The sequence below is a fragment of the Aquila chrysaetos genome, chromosome 6 (assembly GCF_900496995.4).
Source record: "Aquila chrysaetos chrysaetos chromosome 6, bAquChr1.4, whole genome shotgun sequence".
Classification (NCBI taxonomy): domain Eukaryota; kingdom Metazoa; phylum Chordata; class Aves; order Accipitriformes; family Accipitridae; genus Aquila; species Aquila chrysaetos.
Window position 1 is genome coordinate 6,607,622 of NC_044009.1, and position 21,862 is coordinate 6,629,483.

Genomic DNA, 21,862 nt, shown 5'->3' on the forward strand with positions numbered 1-21,862 from the left:
GGATTTGATATATAATGAAGACATAACCAGTGCAACCCTATCTGTATTTCTACACCATCATGGAGGTCAGAAATAGAAATAAGTTGAAAAGTTACCAGGTTCATTAACTTTCATTGTGGGGCTTTATCCAGTATGGTTCTTCCTAGTAAAACAACAATATTTGTCTCAAATATGAAATGGGTGCTTCCACCACTGTCTTTCAAACATTAATATACAGTTAAACAGATTAAATCAAAATATTTTTTTCCTAGTATATAACCTTATTTTCTATTTCTTTTAAGGCTACTGGAAGTAATATAATTTCATCTCTCTGTTCCCTAAGACATCTATATATGAATCAATCTATCCTTTTTGCTTTTCAAGCTAAGTCTTCTCAGCATTCATCATGTTATGAATGGTGAGTCCCTCGTCATTCTGCAAAAAATAAATTACTGAATGGAGTATGTTACTGAAATCAGCTGACTGTTCTGTAAGTCAAACAGCAAGATCCAAAAGAGAAAGGAGAAAAGGTTGCTACTGCTCACAATTGCAATTGTGAGCATTGATAATGCAAAATTACTACTGAGTACTAAAAAATAAATGAGGACATTCACATAGTCAAATGCAGGTTTACTCTGATCAGAGGACTGGGAAAATGGGCTTTGAAAATGGAAACAGCTTTGTTGCTCTCAGAACGGTGCTATTTCCAAGCAGTGGCCTTATCACTTGTGATCCAGGATTACGGTTGCTTCCCATACCACCGTATACTGAGTATGAATCTGACTGGTATAGTGATTTTTTAATGGTTAAAAATAAGCACACTTAAACTTCAAAGATTTAATAATCTTTGAGTTTTCCAAAAGTTGAAAGAACAGGAAAAAAAGGTCTAAATTATATCACTCAATTAACTTAGTAACAGCAAGATAAACATAAAAATTTAAGACCTGCTGTATTCTCTCCCCACAACAAATCTCTTGCAGAGAGCTTTAACATGCTTATATTTAAGAAGTAGTTAAGCTTATCTCATAACTGGTACTAAAACTAATCTCTGGCAGGGTCAAAGAGCTCTTCCAGTGCGACTAAACAAGGCTAAAATACAGAAGTACCTGGGTCCTCAACCATTTCCTAAATGAGTTAAATTTACAATTAATCCCATTTATAAATCATTGGCACATCTGTGAACATAAACACACACAGACTGACAGACTTATATTCTCAAAATCACCAAAGAACTAACGAGTTGGTTAACCAGAAACTTCAGAGCATGTATAAATATGCCAGAGCCATTTAATGGGAAATCTTATCTCAGGGGAAGTAATTTTCAAGGAAAAAGCTGTGACCAGACCTAAAAACTGTAAGAAAGCATATGGTTAGAAATGCGGCTTATGTATCGGTCTGTCTTCAAAAGTCTCAGCATATCACCCTTGGCCACCAGGCTTTGGCATCTACACAAAGCTTGTAAAACTGATGGCTATTTACTCGCTTCTGAATTCAGAGCTAGACTGGATGATATTTCTTATGCCTACTCTGCAGACTTGAAGGGAAATCAAGAACATGTGAGAAATTTCACAAGCTTTCAGGAAATATTTACAAAATACCGTTCAACTATAAGCACACACGCTTACTTGCTCCCTCTTTCGCAACCTACATCTCTGTGGAAAGGGGAGAAAAAACCACTACAAAATGTCAACTGTAAGCATCAAGTTTGATGCCCACAGAGTTTGTATCAGTGTGAACTTCAACCTCTTAGCAGGATTGGATCAGTCAAATGCAGACACTAAAAAATTAACTGACAAGTTGAAGAGTGAGGGAAGGTAGGAGAGGAAGAGGAGAGAAATAAGGTGTCAGACAAGGGGAGTAAGGCAAGAGACTGACCTAACATACCTAGCACTCCAGGGTTTCACACTGCTATTGCAAAATAAAAAGTAGATCCCCCACTCTTCACTTTAATCTGTTTCAAACATCCATACTCAACTGGGCAACTCATCCAACTCCTATTCCCAAGAGTCGCCACTGATGCATTGAATGTCAGGAAATATACATGGAAGAATAGTTAAGCAAAGGACGACCTGTCAAAGGAACATCTGTCTGTGATGCAACTCTTGGACATAACATTTTTTATGCCCCAACAGTTACTTTGGGACCTTTAATATCCTACAGGCAAGCCTTGCAAGGTGACCCCATTAAAATCTGGGCCATCTGGGGAAGACAGAATTTGCTGGTTATCCTGCTGACAGCATTAACTTCAGTACTGATTTTTTTCCATGGGAAGTTTTCATGTCCTTGATACTGTTCACACTCAGGTGAAGGCTTCAGCCTGCGTAAGAGAAAAGCAGTAAATAAAAGACCATTCTTTTGTGAGAGGTGAAAGTTCCCTAACGACACAGTGGGAAGTGAGGTTTCCTGCCATCATTTCTGCTACTTTTTACAGATGGATAAAACTCAAAACTCAATACAACATGCTTTTGGTCCAAATTCAAGCTTGACTGCTCCTACAAGATCATATGAGACTTTCAATTTCTCTCTTGCATCTGGCCAAATTAAATTGGCAGGGGCTTCCCTCTGGCCTCCTAGGATATCAGATCTTACAAAGAGACAAGACTTTTAGTTGCTGCATTAGCCTCCTAGTTGAGGCTTCTGTTGCTCCTGAACTCTGTCTTTACAGAGGGCTTTGGCTTTGTGTTTCTGTGTAGGCAATACTTCTCTCTTCTTTTCTTGCTTGCAGCAGTTTCACCAATGTTTTTCTAGGTCCTTACTCTACTATTGCCTCCTGAGATTTCCTACAAACCTACGCATGGAAACAAAACATTCAAATCATAAGAGCATGGATTTGATATATAATGAAGACATAACCAGTGCAACCCTATCTGTATTTCTACACCATCATGGAGGTCAGAAATAGAAATAAGTTGAAAAGTTACCAGGTTCATTAACTTTCATTGTGGGGCTTTATCCAGTATGGTTCTTCCTAGTAAAACAACAATATTTGTCTCAAATATGAAATGGGTGCTTCCACCACTGTCTTTCAAACATTAATATACAGTTAAACAGATTAAATCAAAATATTTTTTTCCTAGTATATAACCTTATTTTCTATTTCTTTTAAGGCTACTGGAAGTAATATAACTGGAAGTAATAATACGCATCAGTCCTCTGCTCTCCTGAATTCACCTCCTTCTGCAAAATCTGCGATTTGACAATTTGCTGCTTGGCACTTATAAGGTTGTGTTATTTATAACATTCTCACTAAACCATTCAACTAGAGAGCTTAAGAGTCAGGGATAATCATGCATGTTCTCAATGCTCCTGAACAAAAACTTTTGCTCACTGTTGAACTGATGAACAATTGTGGGCCTGGGCCTGTGTTTTGCTGATGCCCCCTAAGCTCCAGTTAGTCTAAAGCTATGCAGTTGGCACTTCATTTCCCTTTATATGCAAACAAGCATGTAAGGAACTCTAATTTTGTTCTTCGCCTAGTCAACATCAAGAAAGGCGTCATTTAGCTTTGTCATTTAGCTTTCTCGCACCCTAGTTAGGATTTGAGGGCTCTGCATTTGTAAGAAGTCTAGATCTGCAGGTTAAGAAATGGTCTATTTCATTAGGAAGCACAATTTTCAAAAGGTAGACATGGGCCTCAGAGTCTGGTCTGTGTCCCCTTTCCTTTTTAAGTTTAATTCGAAATTGGCAATAAGTGTGTCCCAACTGGAGGCTAAGTACTGGAAGAATGACTCTTACAGACACAGAAGTTCCTGTCTGGACAGAGGAAAATGCAGAGGAATAAAGGAGAAAAGAGACACGGCGTTCCTTATTACACAGCCTGTCAGGATGTTGCACAGCCACCCATTCACGGTAATTTAATGGTGGACAGAGGAATATTTAATTTGCGTTTTGGATAAGTTCTTGGACAGACAGTTTTCCGTCCTGGAAAGAATCCAGCCCCTATTTCTTCTCCCCCTTCATCTCTCGTCATCCTCTCCCGCCTGTCCCTCCCTACTGCACTAGACACGCTCTCCTTTCAAAAAGTTACTGACCAGAAAATTGTCGAGGGCAACAGCCCAGTGAGGCGGTTAATCCCCGCTGTGGCAAGCCCGCTCCTGGAGGCTTCCTGCCCTGTGGTTACCTCTGGGTGACCCCAGTGGTTGGCAGTCAGGGAGGCAGGTGGAATGTTAAAGCAATCGCTGATGCTCCAGGCGGCTAGCGAGAGGAGGGGAGAGCCCGGCAGCAGCAGGGTAGGAGTCTTCCTACCATGGGACATAGGAAAGACTAGATTTATGATGACAGAGGAACTTTGCACACCCTCCTCTTAATTAACTTTACAGTAGGCAAGGGCTGTGGCATCACAGCTTAGTGCAGATTTTCCCAGGATTTATTCAGGAGCAGATTTTTGCAAAACAAACCGTATCTCTAGATCTTCTCCCCTCTGGCAAGTCACAGAACTCCTTATCTGGCCTCAGGAAAATCACTTCAGCTAGAGTGGCAGGCTCAGTAGACGGCTGCATCCTCCACTCCCAGAGGACTCGTTTAACTCCGGACTTAATCTGCTAATGAGACATGCCCTGAGGTCGGAGGGGAGTCAAAAGGAAGGTTTTAGCTGCTGTTGCACTAAGGCAAGACTTTCTAATAGAGGCCTGCACTGGCTACTTGCCAAAAGCCCCAAACCTGACTGCAGGTTTAAATCCTGATTTTCACCGTAACACAAGTGAGTAAGAGTTAGGCTTTTGACCACCACAAAATCAGATAAAGCCACTAATTTATATAAACTGGTTTAGACTGAAGCTGCTATCTACCAGAACATACACACATGAGCTATGCTTCCAGAGTCTTAGGTATATTACTGGTGCAGGAGATGAGGTTAGAGCTAATTTTACATCATTTACAAGGCTATTTAACTTGTTTGGCCCGATTTTATTGCTAGCACAATTCAAGAACAGCAGCAAAGGAATGTTGCCACTTTACATCGTCAATTAGTCTGGCACTATATCTTCAGCTAACCTGCTGTGCTAGACTTTATCCCTCCAGTGAACTAGACCAGTACTGGAAAGGTGTCCCACAACAAAAGCTTTCCCGAGACTGAACATGTGCCATTTCTTGACACTCCCCTTGGATTACCTGACTTGTATGTTAGTACAGACTTGCTCACTCTTAGTCTTTTCCACCACGACAACACGCATTGTGATTAGCTTACATACAACTTCCATTCCAAAATTTTCTGCACTTGATGATTCAGGAAGCAATTCTCTGTATCAATTTGAAGACACTGAAAGATTAAAGTGTTGCAGAGAGACACGAAAGTGCCCTTCCTGCCAGATCTCATTATTGCTGCCTCCACAAATCAACCACAACTCCTCACCACAGATCAGCAGAGATAGGAAGTAGTCGGTAGGTCAACACATTTCATTCCCCCTTTCAACCTCCCTCCTAGTCCAGTGAAACAAAAGTTGCTCTGTTTGAGTTGGCATCTGTAATTGCACAGACTGCTACCTTTGTTCAAACAGAGAAAGCCTTTCTGCACCCAATACTGAAAGTTTCTGCATACTTTTAGGAAGTACAAAGTGTAGATAATCCACTGAAGTATGTCAGTCTTATCCCCATATATTTACAAAGCCTGGTAGTACTAACAGTTGGTCCTCCGAAGAAACACATTCCAGTGTATCCCGTAATCCTGGCAGAGTTTTGCATATCATGAGAACAGCAGGCTAAATCCTACAGCCTCAAAAGTGTTCATGTATTTTGCTTGTCAATGGCATAAGGGTTTTCTGCTCCACCCCTTCCCCTCTCTTGCCCCCAGGGCAAAGTCAGACAAGTTCTTTCAGGAGTTCTTCATGGGAGAGGCATGCTAGAGACAGATTACTGGAAGAGTGAAAGGTGTGGCCGTTCAGTGTGAAAAGGCAATCTTTGCGTTAGAAAGGAAAAAAAGAACCTTTTGATGCCTGAAGTAGGTCAAAATACTTAACCCAGCCCCTTAGTGACACTTATATAAAAGTAAGCAAACAAAGCAGGCCAGTGGCAAAATCCTCTCAATTCCCACAGTGGAAAGTGAATAGCAAAGCTGCAAGGGATGGCTATAATGGGGGAATCAAGAGACTAAGCCCATTTACCTATTTTACACACAAGCTTTTCTAGATTAGTATTCAGAAGTTATAAAGACATTAGACTGTAGGAATTTAATTTAAATTTACTCCTGCCACCATGGTAAACACAAACACAGACTTCATTATAAACTGGTTTGAGTTAAGGCCAGGAGTAATAAACAGTTATGAGACTAAAAGTTAGGTCTAAAGCAACTTCAGAAGGAGACTAAAAGAGTGAATTCCAATTCCTTTAGTCTAGAGTCAGAACTTTTATTACTTTATATGTTGACTTAGCACTCAATGGGATTAACATTATTCACCTAAACCACAGTCAATTCCAATTGTACCCCAATCACCCCTTTTTTCCTCTGAAGGAAACAAAACAGCACCTAAAAAATCATAGAGAAGTATGTAAACACCTGTCTCTTCTTCAATAGAGGCCTTCCTTGGAAAGAAAATCTGTAATTTTCTGTCTGCATACAGGCATTTAAGACCAGCTCCCTCTAAAGAAGTGAACAAATGCCTACTGTTCTCACAGTCAGGACTATTTAAGGACAGGTGGCCCCATGCTGACTTTTTTCCAGTGGTTTTTCCAATTGCTTTCGTCTGCAACATGTACTGCGACTCCAGACTGCCTTGGGAGCAACACTTTTCAGCTCTGTTGTACAGAACAGTTGAGGAAGGGGAAGGGTTAGGGTTGTTTGCAAGAAGAGGTCACGCAGGAGTCAGCCTTTACAATCCTATTAACGCTGGGACAGGGTCAAATGGAGTGCACGTTCCAACAAAAGCACCAAGTGGCCACAAGCTGTCACCCTGCAAAGGTTCATGGAAGCATTTGTGGGGGAGAAACCGACAGATTTTTAATGGTGAATGTCTGCCACACCATGTGTTAGAACCGGCCTCTGCTCCAGGGAACCAAAGCACACAAAGAAATATCCAGCAATAAAATTCTCAGGCTGCAAAGCAGAAAATAGTGGCATATCTGGGGGGTGGGGAGAGGGGTAAGTTTTTTAAAGTTATGTATTTGAGGTAAGGCTTTGTAGATATCTACCAACAGAAATATAATACTCCATCCTGTAAAAATAACTAGTGTGCTGCCGCCTCCACTTGCTTGGCATGCCATCCCTATAATCCAAATTCATATAAAAATGTGCACAGAGATCTCAGGAAATTGTGGGGAGGGTAAATATGCAGGTGCAGAAAGCCCTTTCGTACTGCAAGCACAGCAGACAGGATGAAGGGATAGAAAGTCAGTAAATAACATTTCAAAGGAAAAAAAGAAATTACTGGATCTGCTTGACAGAAATGCCATGGTCCAACAGGGCAGTTCAACATAGCTGAAGGTTTGCTGTTTGCACATTTTCCTTCCAAAATGCTGCATTATTATTTTTACTTATTTTTACTCAGACTTAAAGAACTTAAAAAGTTCTTAACAAGTGGCAGGTTAAATGTTCATGTAACATAGTTAAACATTTACTGTAACAGAAAGTTATGTTGACACTGAACGGTAAGAGTGTTTGGTTTCCTAAAGCTAAAAACAATCAAAAGTTTAGATTACAGGCTAATGTTAGAAGTAAGGGCCATGTGAAATTAAAAACGTGGAGCCAACACAGTATTATTTCCATCACCTGAGTGGGTGAAAGTAACTCCTAAAATTGCCTGGTTCAACCAACAGTTTACTGAAAAGTCTGCTACTTCTTAACTAACGAAGTGGGAAAATCAGACCTAACATAAATTTATGGAAAAGAAGAATTAAAGAACTACAAACTGGGTGCCAATAGAACTGGATTATTTTTTAGAGTTTTCCTTTATGAGATTAATTCTGTAACAGAGTGCCTAATCTTGAAATGCTGAGCGGATTTAACTTCTAGTGGAGAAGGCTGGCCACTGCATCACCACCACCTTTGAGAGAGCACTCAAGAGACTCCTAGGGCTAGACCCCTGTATAGTTTACAAAACTATCAATTATGCTGCATTACCAGTTTAGAGTAAAAAATTGTCATCTTTAATTCAGAACATCTTCAGTTTTGCTTTAAGCTACATCATTGAGTACTTCATCAGCACTTTACTTATTTTGGGGAATATATAAAATTCCACTACAAGCTCTATGAAAAATAATAAATACAATTTTATCAATCAGATGCTATATTCAAAAGGTAACTTAATTAGCCCTCTGACGCTGGACCGCTTCTGAACGTTGGCAGTAATCTATGATCACTGCTATGTGAACTGGAGCTAAGTTTACTCCACATTGTTATGTAGATCTGTGATATGTCATTATAGTCCTGTTACTAGTCAAGGGGACTTTGCATTTTGCTGTACTGTCACATTAGCAGAATCAAAAAATAAGGCGGACAAAATGGGAAAAGTATTAGAAGCTCTGATGAATGAGAAAAGCCACAAGGAACGTTTACAAGCCAGAGGAAGACATAGGCAGACAGACAACCCCACCTCTTGTAGGAACATCACAGAGAAGGAAGACTAGGGGAAGTGTTTAAATTTGTTAAACTGGAAGAAGGCTTGCAACAAAAACAGGCATGGAAACCTAAGGATAAATAATGTTTCTAACACTGTCATTATAAACTACCCTCCAGAAAAGCCTAAAATATGCTTCAGATCATCCATGTGCATAATATGAAGCAGCTCTTGACTGAAAAAATAATTTCTCCCATGAGGCTACTGGAGAAGTACTGGGAGTTAAAACAGCCTACATTAAATTCATATATAAACTGAACACTAGCAACAGCTCCAGACAAGCTCCCCTACAAGCCTCCTTTCTTTGCCTCCAGAAAAAGAGAACTGCTACCATTTTAAAACCATCTAAAAGCTGCCAAAAGGAGCTTTTTTAATAAGTATTTTAGTCAAAGAAATAAAGGATACTGCTTAGAAGAAAGCTTTAATATTTAAATGCTTAACTGTTTTTTTACCTTTTAATGTACATTTCAAAACATTATTTTTTAATGGTGGCTGTTGCTATGCAACAGGGCAGAATTTCTAAAATCTATTCATCTGTTGTACAAATGACAGTTTTCAGGACATATTTAACTCTCCCAGCCTATTAAGTCAAAGAAGGAGGATGGGAATTGGTGGATTGTAAGCTCTCAGAGCATGCATCCCCCAAAGGGGTACAGCGTGGCTAAAAAGGGTCTTTCACTGATTATACCAATTTTTTCAATACACTGTTAAGATGAAGTAGCTACTCTGCCTACAAAAAAAAGTGAAAACCAGCACAGCTCTAGTTAAATAAAATTATACCTAAATATAGAAACAAAAGTTAAGATCATTACTTTTATCCAGAAATGATCAAAGCAATTCTAATCAGATTCTGCTATAATGATACTTACTTAAACTAAAGGGACTGGTCAGGCAACCAAAGATCAAACTCTAGCATATTAATAAGTTACAGCTCCCTGGAAGTTACCATCCTTTGGATGTGATTGCCTATCACATGCATGCTTTCTAGGCCACTGCAATGCAAAATGAAGTTAATTCACTCCAACATGAACATAAAATCAATTAAGCTATCACAGAATATGAGATAAGCTTTACTTTCCAGTAAAATAAACTATATAAAGTAACCTGGTCAGTAACTAAGACTTAGCAGAGGCGACAGTAATATAATATTAAGGCACAATAATTCCTTAATATGTTCAAAGTCAGTAACAAGCACAGCTCTATGCCATAAGGGTTTTCTACCTACCAGTAGACTGCAGAGCATTGGGGATCTGTAAACTACTTCTGTGAAGTGTGTGAAATCTAGCCCTATAAAACAGGCCTATTTTTGGTTGACTCCCATTCACTGTAGAACAATCTTTACTTCCACTGAAAAATATTAATAGGTACACAAAAAGACAAAAACAATTGAACTGATTGACATCATCTGCAGGAGTGCTGACTGACAGTCATCTCCATGTGCATCAGTAGGAAAAATGTAATGTATTGTCATTGCTGAAATTGCACTTAGAAGCCTAGATCCTGAAACAAATAACATGACTTGGCCTAAATCTGTGAGTCAAAAGCAAACCAAAAGTATTTTAACTGGTTTTACTGATTCTAGTGGCTAAAGAAGCCATTCTGACTTCATGTATGGCAGAATAGTTCATCCCAATTATACTGACTCCCTTTGAGATGGATCTTTTTTTCAATCTATAACCAGCATTCTGATTTAGTTGCACTAACAATTTCAATGACAACATGAAATACTGTTCCTGTAATATTATTTCAATGGTTAAGAATTTTCTGTCTTTTATTTTCCCTTTTAACTCAGTCAGGAAGAGAAACTAAAATCACTTTATAGAAGTAAGATGCTTTTCTAAATTTCTGATTTTGCAAAAATGCTGGACTAAAATAAGATAATGACAGTGGTCAAACCCATCAGCATAGCACTTCCTCTCTGTGAGCAGTAAACAAGTGTAATGATGTCATTAGGAGCTGGCTGACCCACTGATGAACTCTAGGCTGTAAAGGAGATGCAAGGTGCCAGATCACTACGTGCACACTTACCCCCCCCCCCCGCGCCGTGTGCATACATACACACACGTCCTTACAGCATAAAAGGTGTCATAGAGCAATCTGCAACAGTTGCACATCATCATCTAGGGAAATGAAACCCTGAAAAACTCCTTTGATGGCTAAACATTTTGCTTTTAAAGAGGCAAACCTCTTGCTTCCATAAAGCACACATTCAAATATAAACACAACATAGACAATAGTCTCTAAGGGGCCTGGATTAAAATCAAATAACAAGCAACACAAAGAACACTCTACAACATTGCACAATCAGCGTATCTCAAAACCCAAAATCAATCAACTCAGCTCAGTGAGACAGGACTCCCATGTTTCCCAAGAGTCTTGGAAATGTTCTTACATCATTTCTGACAGCTCACTGTGGTCAGAGCCAGCCCTGTTCTATTACCACTTTGGGAAAGAAGTACTTGTACCAGCTGGATGTCTTTAATATTCTACTTGGAAGCATGACCTCTTCTCTTTAAGGCAGTAAGTTGAGTTTTGTCCTCACTGGTAAGGTTTTTTTTAGGAGGTAGGGCACAGGGAATTTGAGTTTGTAGTCAACATAAACCCAAGCTGCTGAAAGTGGATGTCAGGATTTCCCATTCCCTCTCCAAACTACCACAGCCCAGTCTCGCGCAGCAAGTGTACTGATCAGAGAGACAAGGTGTCTCTGTTTACTACTGGCAAGAAGATTAAAATGACAGATCTAAGACAAACACTAATTTAATCTTCATGTAGAAAATACCTGATTGTCCACTGTTACTGTTGATCCGTTCTTTTTAAGGGCACGGAAAGGTGAACTGCACAGTGTCTTTACAACATCTTCCACTCCCATTAACTTATTTTAAGTCTAGTATATTTGAGGTTTTTCTTAAGGTCCAGTTAAAAGATTATCTAACAATTTCTGCTTTCAGTCAAAGTGGTGCAAGTTTGTCCACTCCTCAGACATGGATAAAATCTTGAAAATGTAACTTGGGTGTATCCAGTGACTCAAAGGGCAAGAAGACCAAAAAAAAAAATTATAGTTACTTAAAATACCATGCTTTCTTTGAGTGGTAACTCCTGATTTCTTAACATAGGCCTAGCTTTACAGGAGACATTTGCTGCTCAGTGAAGGTTCTAAGAAAAATGAAATAAGATTTTGTTCCGTGTCTGAAGTTTTCACTTTCTGATACAAGTCAGCACTCACAGCAACTTAGCTAGCAGTTTCAGTCCAGGACTTACTGGGAAAGAGGACATATCTAAAAGACAAATACTACCTATCGATACAGCTGCTGCAAGCTGATACCTGTGCTGACCAAGAGAAGGAACATTGACTGAATGAGAAGTCAAGCTTGAACTCCATTTGCACCTATTTTAAATGGCTGTTTCATTTAGATAAGGGATGAAATATATTAGCCAGGTCATACCAACTGTTACCCCACCTTTACATAGACTCTAACTTTTGGCTAAAAATATGTCATACTTCAGGATAATCACAGCCGAGAATCCTTTCTGGCATCACTTTTATACCATCTCAAAATACATATAATTTTATGTTGCTTAAGTGTACTCAGAGGTACAACTGCCACTGATTGCATACTGAGAGCCAGATTTATCTCATAGTCACATACATAAAGTATAACTGATTTCAGCAGAGCTGCATTTGTGCTTTCAAACAGTATTTTATTGCCGTTAAGTGGAGCACTGACACATTTGCTCAGGCAGTGTTAGACAACAGAAATCCCTATGCTAATCAAAACAAGTAAGCTCTGTAGCACTGTATTCAATAAATTGTAATTAAGAAGGTGGCAACATAAGGGTGGCTGTCCACAAAATTCTTTTGTAATTATGCATAGTTTATGGCTAAGCTAATAGCATGAACAATTTAGATTAGTTACAAACTCTGCCAAGGTACCCATCTATTCCCAAGTCTATTAATTAGAATTAATTTAATCCCCACTGGGATAAAGGTCAAACAACATGTATTTGACCCTTTTCTACTGGCGTCAGTGTTATCAGCCAATGGATCTGGCAGTGCCTGGGTCTGACTTGTTCGACTCTTCAGCATGTTGACATGATGCTTTGAAGAACAGAGTCTGGGCCCAGCTAAAAAGATCTCTCTAATAATTTCTGCTTTATATTCCTGATAAGCACACAGGTTTAAAAATTCCCATGTTTGTTCTCTCTCGGTGGTCAGCTCTGAGGTTGTTGTTCTCTGTCTTTAAGATCTTTCCTTTTCAGTCTCCCTTTCCTACACAATACCAATGGTATTAGATTTGCATCTTCCATTGAGTCCAGAAATCAAAGTGAAAAATGAACATTAAAAACTAACTGACATTTGTTAATGGATTTTAAAACAAACACTCAAAATCAATAATCATTAGCCAACATTCCAAACTGTCCAGAAGGAAAGATACAGAATTTCTACACACATGTCCAATTTTATGGGAAGGAAAAAAAGAGAAATGTTGTCTTTTTTTCTTCTGCCCACAGTTCCTGTAGAATTAACTGGCTACTTCTGTGGAGTTCATCATCATCATCTATTTGTCCTAGTTCTTTTCTTGGAAAAATTATAATACCTTCATATCTCTCTGGTTACTATAAGGCTAAGTTCCTGGTCTTGGCTATGGTAGTATGATGTAAAATCAGCTTGTTCTTGATGTACTAACTTTGTGTATGTTCTCTTTGAATGTTGCTGATCTGTTTGAGGAATGTAATTCAGGGTCTATTCAGAGTTTTCTAAGTTCCACCTTCATATTTTTACTATCCACTGCATAGTATCACCCTATCAAGACAAGTTTAAATAAATCTTTGATTCCTTCTAAACTTTTTAGTCAGAATGCTTAGAAATGTATGCAGGGCTTGTGGTCACTCTTAAGGCAAATTGCTGTGCCAGACTAATTAGACATTAGCTCAACAGCATCTTTAATTCATTTTGTAATGCAGTAAAAACTACCTATACATGTCAGTGCTTCAGCTGGAAATAGTTCTACAAATCTGAGACAACTTTTTCCTAGCCGGTGCCAGACTCATGACATAAATGCAACAGAAATACACAGGAGCACATTTACAAGTCACTGTAGGTGATGAAACCACACAAATGAAATAGGGATGAAACACTTCAGATAAGTAAGGTGAAACATCATAGACCAAAACCATCTTGTCAGCCATGAAATTCAGAAAAGCAGCCTTTTTCTTTCTTTGGTACAAATAAGACTAAGATCACAGAATCACAGAACGGTTGAGGCTGGACGGGACCTCTGGAGGTCATCTGGTCCAACCCCCCTGCTCAAGATCATATACCTAGACTACTGCTTTGACCAGGTCAACTCTCATTTTGAATTTCACTGCCTCATCTTCAAGCTTTCCAGATCTAAGCTTCTGTATTCACTTTCAAGGCTGCTATCCCCATGTTCACATTTCATTTAGTATCAGATCTCCTATTGCAGCCCTTACCTCCCAGCATTAATTTTTTAAAAAACCTCTGTGTTTTCTACCACAGTCTGCACCTCTGTAAACATTCCCCAAAACTCTTTAGTGTTGCTCTTCAGATGCCACCTTAAAACCTCCATTGCTGTAATGCCTTTCCAAAAACTCAAAAACGGCTAAATGAGTGGTGCTGAAATCCCTTGCTCTACAATCCCCATCAGTACAGACTTCTGTGTTTGTATTCAGCTGTTGCCTTTTGTTTTACATCTACGTTGTAAACCCTGAGGGTTTTTTCTGTTGTTCTTATACAGCATTAGTATCTTTATGCTAAATAATTTATGGTGCACGAGCGGGTTTCTGAGGCACTACAGCAATATTAATATATAACCTCATCTTTAAAACTTACCTCAAGATTTCTTACAGCATTAACTCAGTCCTTATATTTTGTGGGAAGCCTCATTTAACTGTCTTGATGCTAGCCCTTAAGCATTTTAAAGCTGGATTTTGGTGTGCCAACAGAGCACAGTCTCACTGGGACAATATTTTCACATGACATCACTGTATCCTGATGTGAGATGTCTGCAAGTTCCACTTCTTGTTAACATTATTTATTCTCCTTCCAACATACTCAGTAACAAAAGACAGGTATGTTCTAAATTATAAGCTAAAACAGCTCCAGCCGGAATGCTGCTTCACAGACATCAACAGATCTGATATCTGAAAAATTCTGGCTGGGCTTGCCAACCAGAGACACTTACTCAGCACGTTATTCAAACTGCTGGCCTTGGCACTAGCACACATAACAGGCTTAATGCCATCTAAGCCTGAGACTTGAAACAAGGGTTCTTCTGCCCATCCTTAAATTCAATCAACAAGGAAGTGAGTTGCCAACAGGAAGCCATTAAATAAAGTTGCTGTCAGTATATAATCTTTATAGAAAGAAAGCCTTTCTAGAGACCATAAAGCAACTCAATCAAATCTATGCTCTCATAGTTTACCAAAAGTTCAAAATTAATGTATTATTTTGCATGACATGGAAAAACATTCACTCCCCAATTCTTTTCACAGACATCTGGTTACTGGTAAGTTATGACATGCTCTAATAGTTTGCTGTAAGATTAACTGCTTAAATTTAAATAAGATTAAAGTAAGCATCACTAAATATATGCCTGAAATTGTTCAGTTCCTATGCTGGCTTTTTTTCAACCACACACACAACAGGAGAGATTAACTACCTAGAACCTGACATTTGCACTATGGGTAAATATTCTCATTATACTGCAATATCTATAACATAGAAAATGCAAAATTTCCTTTTAAATTACATGATCTTTGTCACTTTGAGACATGTCAGATTGCCTTTTCAAAATGGCTCGTTACTTATTTGCATTTCTAAATTACTACACAGATATCCATTAGACCCATGGACTATATGTCATTCTGGTATCTCCACAGGGCATAAAAAGCATTCAGGATGTGGACAGATGCTCTCTCAACAACATTGTCTTAGTACTGGAATCTAAAAATATATATGTAAATTTTACACTGAGCCTTTTAAAAATCACTATACACCCGTCCAACTCAACATCTGTTTGTGCAGTACATTTGCATACTGCATTTGCATTGGTTAAAGTACATCAGAACTGTGTCCATTTCTTTTATAAACGTAATTTGAAAGGCTTTATGTTTTCATTCTGTTAGATTATGGTGCCTGTTAAAAACAAGTACATGGTGATTAATCATATTCTATGGAAAACCAGTTCCTCTCAGCTCTGAAATTATGTAATTTTAAGTCAGCTCTTTGCCTTATATCAGAACTAATCTCCTCTGGGGTGACCAGATCAGGTCTATTCATGTTCAGAATGAATTGCAGGATACATGTCAGAAATCAGTTATTACTTGCAGAATACAAGTGTCTTCCTGATGACTGGCCCAGCTGCAGTGGATTTAAAACCTGACAGACAGCAAGCAGAAGGACTTACTGCGTTTACTTCAGGTATGCTATTTCATCCCTTCCCCACTCCTCCAGCACATTATCAGAAATTATACGCCTTTGTACATGACAAAAGAAATGTTTTCAGGTTTGGAACACTACAGCCCATCTGGATGGAACTCTGTGGCAGATGAAAATTCCTGTGCGTTAAGAATTTGATGTGAGGTTCTTCTTTAGGGAAGAGCTAACTCTCAAATACAGTTTAATGAGAGTATTCTACAGGTTCTGAAAGTGAAATCAGAGATGAATGTTTGAGAATGACAAATATTTTAAAAGACTTTTTAGATTAAGAACTCTTACTGAAATCCACGTGAGCTATTAATAGCTTTTGCCCTACAACTTAAAAAAGGTCACAGCTCTGAATGACTTTTAGCATCAGTCTCAGTATTTTTCCCTCACTTCAGGAGATGAGTATTAATTTCATTTCCAGCTCTAGTCACAATGCAGTTATTCTTTTATCACATTGCATTGGTATATGTTATAAAGAAGTTTTTAAAATGTATATCCTAATTCATACAAACCAGGACAGTAATATGTCAACATGATTCATAAAGACCAAAGTGAAATATTCATGGAACTACAGATGCAGTTTGTGTGGATTATGTGGGAGGAGCATGCCATTGTAAAAACTTATTTCAAAACTTGCCAAATTTTCCATTACTGGGAATACAAGGCTAAATTCTAAGACCTGATACCATTTTTTACATAACCTCTCTGCAATACTCGCATCCTAAACACAATTTATAGCCTAAAGTCTCACGCAGCTAAAACTCTCCAATTACACAAGGCTCTCAAGCAGTCAGTGGAACACTGAAGGAAACTGGCTCCAGATTTCAGCAGCAGAGTGGGCTTGCACAGCTCTCAACCCTTCCTCGGTGCTCCTTCCTCCACTGACTTCTTATTACCATCACAATCGTAACTGAACTGAAAGCGGATAGCATGCTCAGATGATAAGGTATCCCTAAATGAAGACATTGAGCTCTGAGTTTGAAAACGTTGTGAAAGTAGTGATGGAAAGAACAGTTGAGATTTCAGGGTTTGTTTTTTTCTTTGTAGCCTGAACAAAACCAGGAGTGATATAAGCAAAATGCAAACCAAATCAACAACAAAGAAAATCTGCTCAGTCTTCAAAGCGAAAGTTTTCAAGTAGTGCCTTCAGGATCTTTGTTCACTATCGCATAACAATCACTGTATTATTGTGTTTGTGGCATTCTACAGCTGCCCATCACATTGCCATCCTGTTAGAAGTACCTTGCAGACTTGCAGACATAATTGTCTAGACTCCACTGCTGACAGAGCGAGGTCATGGCTATCAAGCAGTACATTCCATGCAAGAGCAAAGTTTCCGTTTCTTGTTTTTGTTGGTGATACCAGCTCCTTGCCACCTAGTAAGGGCTCCTGTCTGTTCTGATATTCCAGACTGCTTACCTCATCCGCTGCACAAGCATGCAAACCCTTTGAGTCGCAGTCTCCTGCAATACAGGAAGTGAATGTCCAGAGGACAAAACAGTGAAAGGAGAGATCTTTCAGTGTATTTATGAGGTCATTTCTTGCACAGTGATGAATGTGAAGAACTCTCAACAAGGTTAATAGGAATTGTTCAACTCTTCTCTGCAGTACTGTCACACTAGCACAAGACCAGGGCTGCCCCTAACCCATTTGGTGTTTTGGGGACATCTCTCATGCCAAAACACCCCTGATTCCCTAGAAGCCCTCTTGTTCATTCATCAATAGCTACAGTTACCAAAAAGGCAAACATATCACAGCTGGGGAGTGTGTGTGTGGAGCAAAATACAACAAAATATACATTGAAAGAAACTGAGATCACAGAAATGATCACAAAGGAACAATAGAAAAGCACTGCTGCCTAAGATTCCCTGTAGATATGCTACTGAAGATCCATACTGCTGAATTCTGAGCCCAGAGCCCTCAGGGTAAATAAAAAACCTAATGAAAATCAATGGCTTTTGACCAGCCTCCCAACAGAAGAGGCCTAAGAAACTCTTCCAAACTCACTGTCAGATAACCTTGAATACTAAAATACATACTAGAGTTGGGAATCTGTTTCTACTCTATAATTACATCTTTTTCAGTTACTTTTTTTAGGTTTTGGTGACTTTTAATAATGCAGAATGACTAAAAACCAAGCATCTCTTTCCTGTTTAATCAGACCTCAGATTAAATAATCTGTGAACAAAGTAAATAAAAATTACATGGAAAATTTTTAGACATCAAGGAAATGCCCTAAAAGGAAACCTAACAAAGAGCAAGACATAAAAATTACATACAAGAGACATACAAATCAAAACTTCATCACTGGAGATCATCAAAACCAGGGCTGGCAACTCTCTGGCAAAGGCACTATAATAGAAAATGCTGTAGGAAAAGCAAACGGCTTAGAGGAAACCAGAAGCATTTTCCAACTCTAACCACCGGTGAATGAACCCATTCAGCCCCTGCATCCCTTTGACTACTCACATCTGTATTTCCACACAAGAAATATTGTTCAAAGGGGCCAGTCTTCCCAATATTAACTCGATTATACAGTATATTCTTTGCAAAACACCATTAAGCTTTGGAAGTGGATTTTTATTTCATAGGCATTAAATCATAAACTCATAAAAATCTCTCCTTCTCCCGTTTCATTAACACAGATATACTCTGCCATTTTGGCTAACCACAGAATATCAAAAGCTAAGAGCCTTAACAAAACTACCAATGTGTGAGACTGAGGCAGAAGTGACGCTCTACTGGTCAAATACTCCTAAGGTGTAGTCGAAATTCTCAAGAGTTAAAGCCAACAATAGTGAAAATTTTGAATTTTGCAAGCAACCAAGAAGGAACTAAAGCAAAAAAGTATGTTTCTCCAGCAATTCAGCCGCAGCAAAGTAACTCCTCAGCCGGCACTTCTGAATCTGGACACATCTCTGGGGAACAGCATGAAAGTTGAATTACAATACTTGAGTACTTCCGGGGAAAATTCAATTCTAGTCATCCCTCATAATAACACTAACATGTCCTGTATCATCTGTAAACCACACTTTCTCTGCATACAGCAAATTTACATGCTTTTGGTTTTTTCCAGAAGTTCTACAGGAAGCATTTAAATACACAGTGCCTCCCATGACCAAGTAGTTTTTGAAAAGTTCTACCCGAAAGTAAAAATGCAGTATGGATCCTTTGACCTCTTAGTATACACCTGAGCAGGGATGATCTAATGATTCAAGTCTTTCATTGCCTAAAAATCACTGGTAGTCTTAATTAAAAAAAATAGAAGATACACACTTCCATAACTAAAAATACAACTGACACTTTGTCCCGTTATTGGCCGTTTCATCAGAGAAGCTAATGAACAACCATGAGAAAAGAAACATCACCTTAGAAGGAAATGTCTCCTAGACATTTACCTGTCCAAGTCATATCTGACGCACAATGGCAGAGCAATGGACTTAAAAGAATGGGGGGTAGAGGATGGGAATCAGGATGGATTTACATGATCATGCCCAAGAGACTTCCATTCTGTTGCATTGAGAATTTCAGTCTCCATGCTCATCTATCAAGCAAAAGATGCTGTATTTCTATTTGCACAAACCCTTTTTTATTTCTTGCCATCTTCATAGCTTCAAATGCAAGATCAAACTTTACAGTAAAAAAGTTGCAGATGTGACAATTCGTAATCTTAGTGAGATAAAACAGTCATCTTACGTGAAAACTGCTCAAATACATCTCATTTGTGATAAACAAAACCAAACCTGAAAATATAGAGTGTAAGATTATAAATCCAACCCAGTCTAATTATCAGAGGAAATTTCTTATGCTAAGTCTCAACTAACCTATCATTCAGAAGATTCTAATCTCAAAAATATGGTTATATATCGCCGCCTACCTCCAAAACTCTGCCACTATGTCTGTGTGCGCAAGCGCTGTGATGACTTTTTCAAGATATACTGTACACCCACTATTAGACTCTGAATCTGTATGTTATTGTTTCTGTTCACCTCTATGTAACACAGTGCTTGGCCTCAGAATTTCACGCCTTTAGTGGAAGTGCTTTTCTAAACTTGGAATATTGTGACCACGCCATCTAATAATCAGAATTTGTTAGAAAGTATTAATTATGATCAATAATCAAAGCTTTTCATAAAATTGTAAAAGATTTAACTGTGTAAGAAGACAACAGAAAAGTAGAATAGTTAGTTTTCACAAGCCTTATTGAAAGATGACTTGCTAGCCACTTCAAGTCTTTTTTGTTTTTTTGATTGTCTACAGCAAAACATAAAATTGAAGAGTAGTGCCAAACAGAGATCTGGCATTCTACATGGAGACTGCATTACATTCACAAAGTTAGGGTTGAGCACAGAAGGCAGGAAAGAAATGAAATCTTAGAGCATAGGAAATGGAAACTACCACATATAGGTAAAACTGTCATTAAGAATGTTAAGGAACAAAAGAATAAGCCTACTTCAGTGTTGTGCCACTGGAACATGTGCCACTCCCGAAGGTAGAAAGGCAGTGCCACTACCAGAGAGGATCAAAACTTGCTGAGTGCTATATTTGACTTACTGGATAGCAACGATATAACTGAAAGGAGAATCTAATTCAAATTCAGTAAAAGCAAAAACTGAAACACCTTGATGACAGACATGAAAAAAACCCATAAGGCAACCCTCCCCCCCAAAGTTCAAAATAATAACTAGCAACCACACAGCATTTCACAACATCATATGAGACAAGTACAAAGGTACCCAACAATTATTCTCATTTATTCTTTCCTTCTAAGACACATAGAGATTTTATAGATAAGATATACAAATGAACTACAGTTTGTATCTGTTTATAGTAATTTCACCCTCAGCTCTATATCCTAAATAGCTTGCTCTCCTTTTGGCCCATGTCACCTGGTTCATTAGGGCTGACTGCCATTGTTCAGCTTCTAGCTTAACTGCAGCTGAGCAGCTCTTGAATTAGTTGTAGAAGTGGTGGTACTTTAATACCAGAGCTTAGCATACAACCAGCCGGACTAAATAAATAATGAAGCATGGTATTCCAACAGATAATATAAATACACTTTCAGCAAATTGCTTGGGTCCAAAGGTCAGTCAACTTGTTTGCTCTGTCTCCAAGAATTTGTAAATCTCAACATGATGTTTAAACACAAGCATATACAAACATCAAAGTTCAATGCTGACATATTTTACACCTCGAAGTTGTATGCCAAAATAGCTCTATACCACACACAGAAAACTGTAATGCATGTGTCAGGAAGTGACAAAACACTATCCCAAACTAAATGCAAATTTTTCTTTAAATATCCTCTCACTCTGTATTTTTCTTCTTCTTTATTCTCTATTTACTCTCATTCATCCTCTCTCACACAGAGAAGTATTTATGCAGCTGTCTAATTTCATGATTCCTCCCTCTCATTACCCATAAAGTGGGAGTTGAAACTTTAAATCTCAAGCCTCATTTCAGGGTATGTGTGTTTGTATTGCAGACTGATTCACACATATCGAGATATCTGTACTTCTGAAAACACAGCATTTCAAGGTAAACCACCAGTTCCTGAGCTAGAGAATGGACACACCAGCTACACTGGCATTTCTAGGCTGTTGTGAAGACAGACCAGCCTCTCAGCCTCTCTTTCCTAAAGGAAACATGTGAACAATCTCACAGCTCCTATTTGTGTAGTGCTTTTCTTCCTTGCTGGGTTCTCATTCATCCTACCGTTGAACAGCTCTGGGCTGGCCAAAAGCAAAATACAAGGGACTTCAGAAGGCACAAGAAATTAATTTCGTGAATGGAAAACCATCGGGGTGAAAGTGAACTCTTCTCTCCACTTTCCCAAGAGAATGCATTATCAGGACTGAGAGCCAGAACCCTCCTGCACACACCATTTGCC

The 21,862-nt window shown here is 38.7% G+C and overlaps 1 protein-coding gene across 6 annotated transcripts in view; it reads right to left on the minus strand.

The window, feature by feature from the left end:
* Positions 1–21,862, minus strand: part of DHRS3 (dehydrogenase/reductase 3) — a 79,595-nt gene that overhangs the window by 5,753 nt on the left and 51,980 nt on the right. Inside the window, exon 1 of one of the 6 annotated variants that reach the window (XM_041124137.1) lies at positions 1,864–2,270. The exons of 3 other annotated variants lie outside the window; for them this stretch is intronic. The gene's annotated coding sequence lies outside the window, so the exon portion shown is untranslated. Of the gene's footprint in view, positions 1–317; positions 1,804–1,854; positions 2,271–21,862 lie in introns of those variants that run through there. 2 more of the 6 variants (XM_041124136.1, XM_030016893.2) reach the window with 2 other exon arrangements.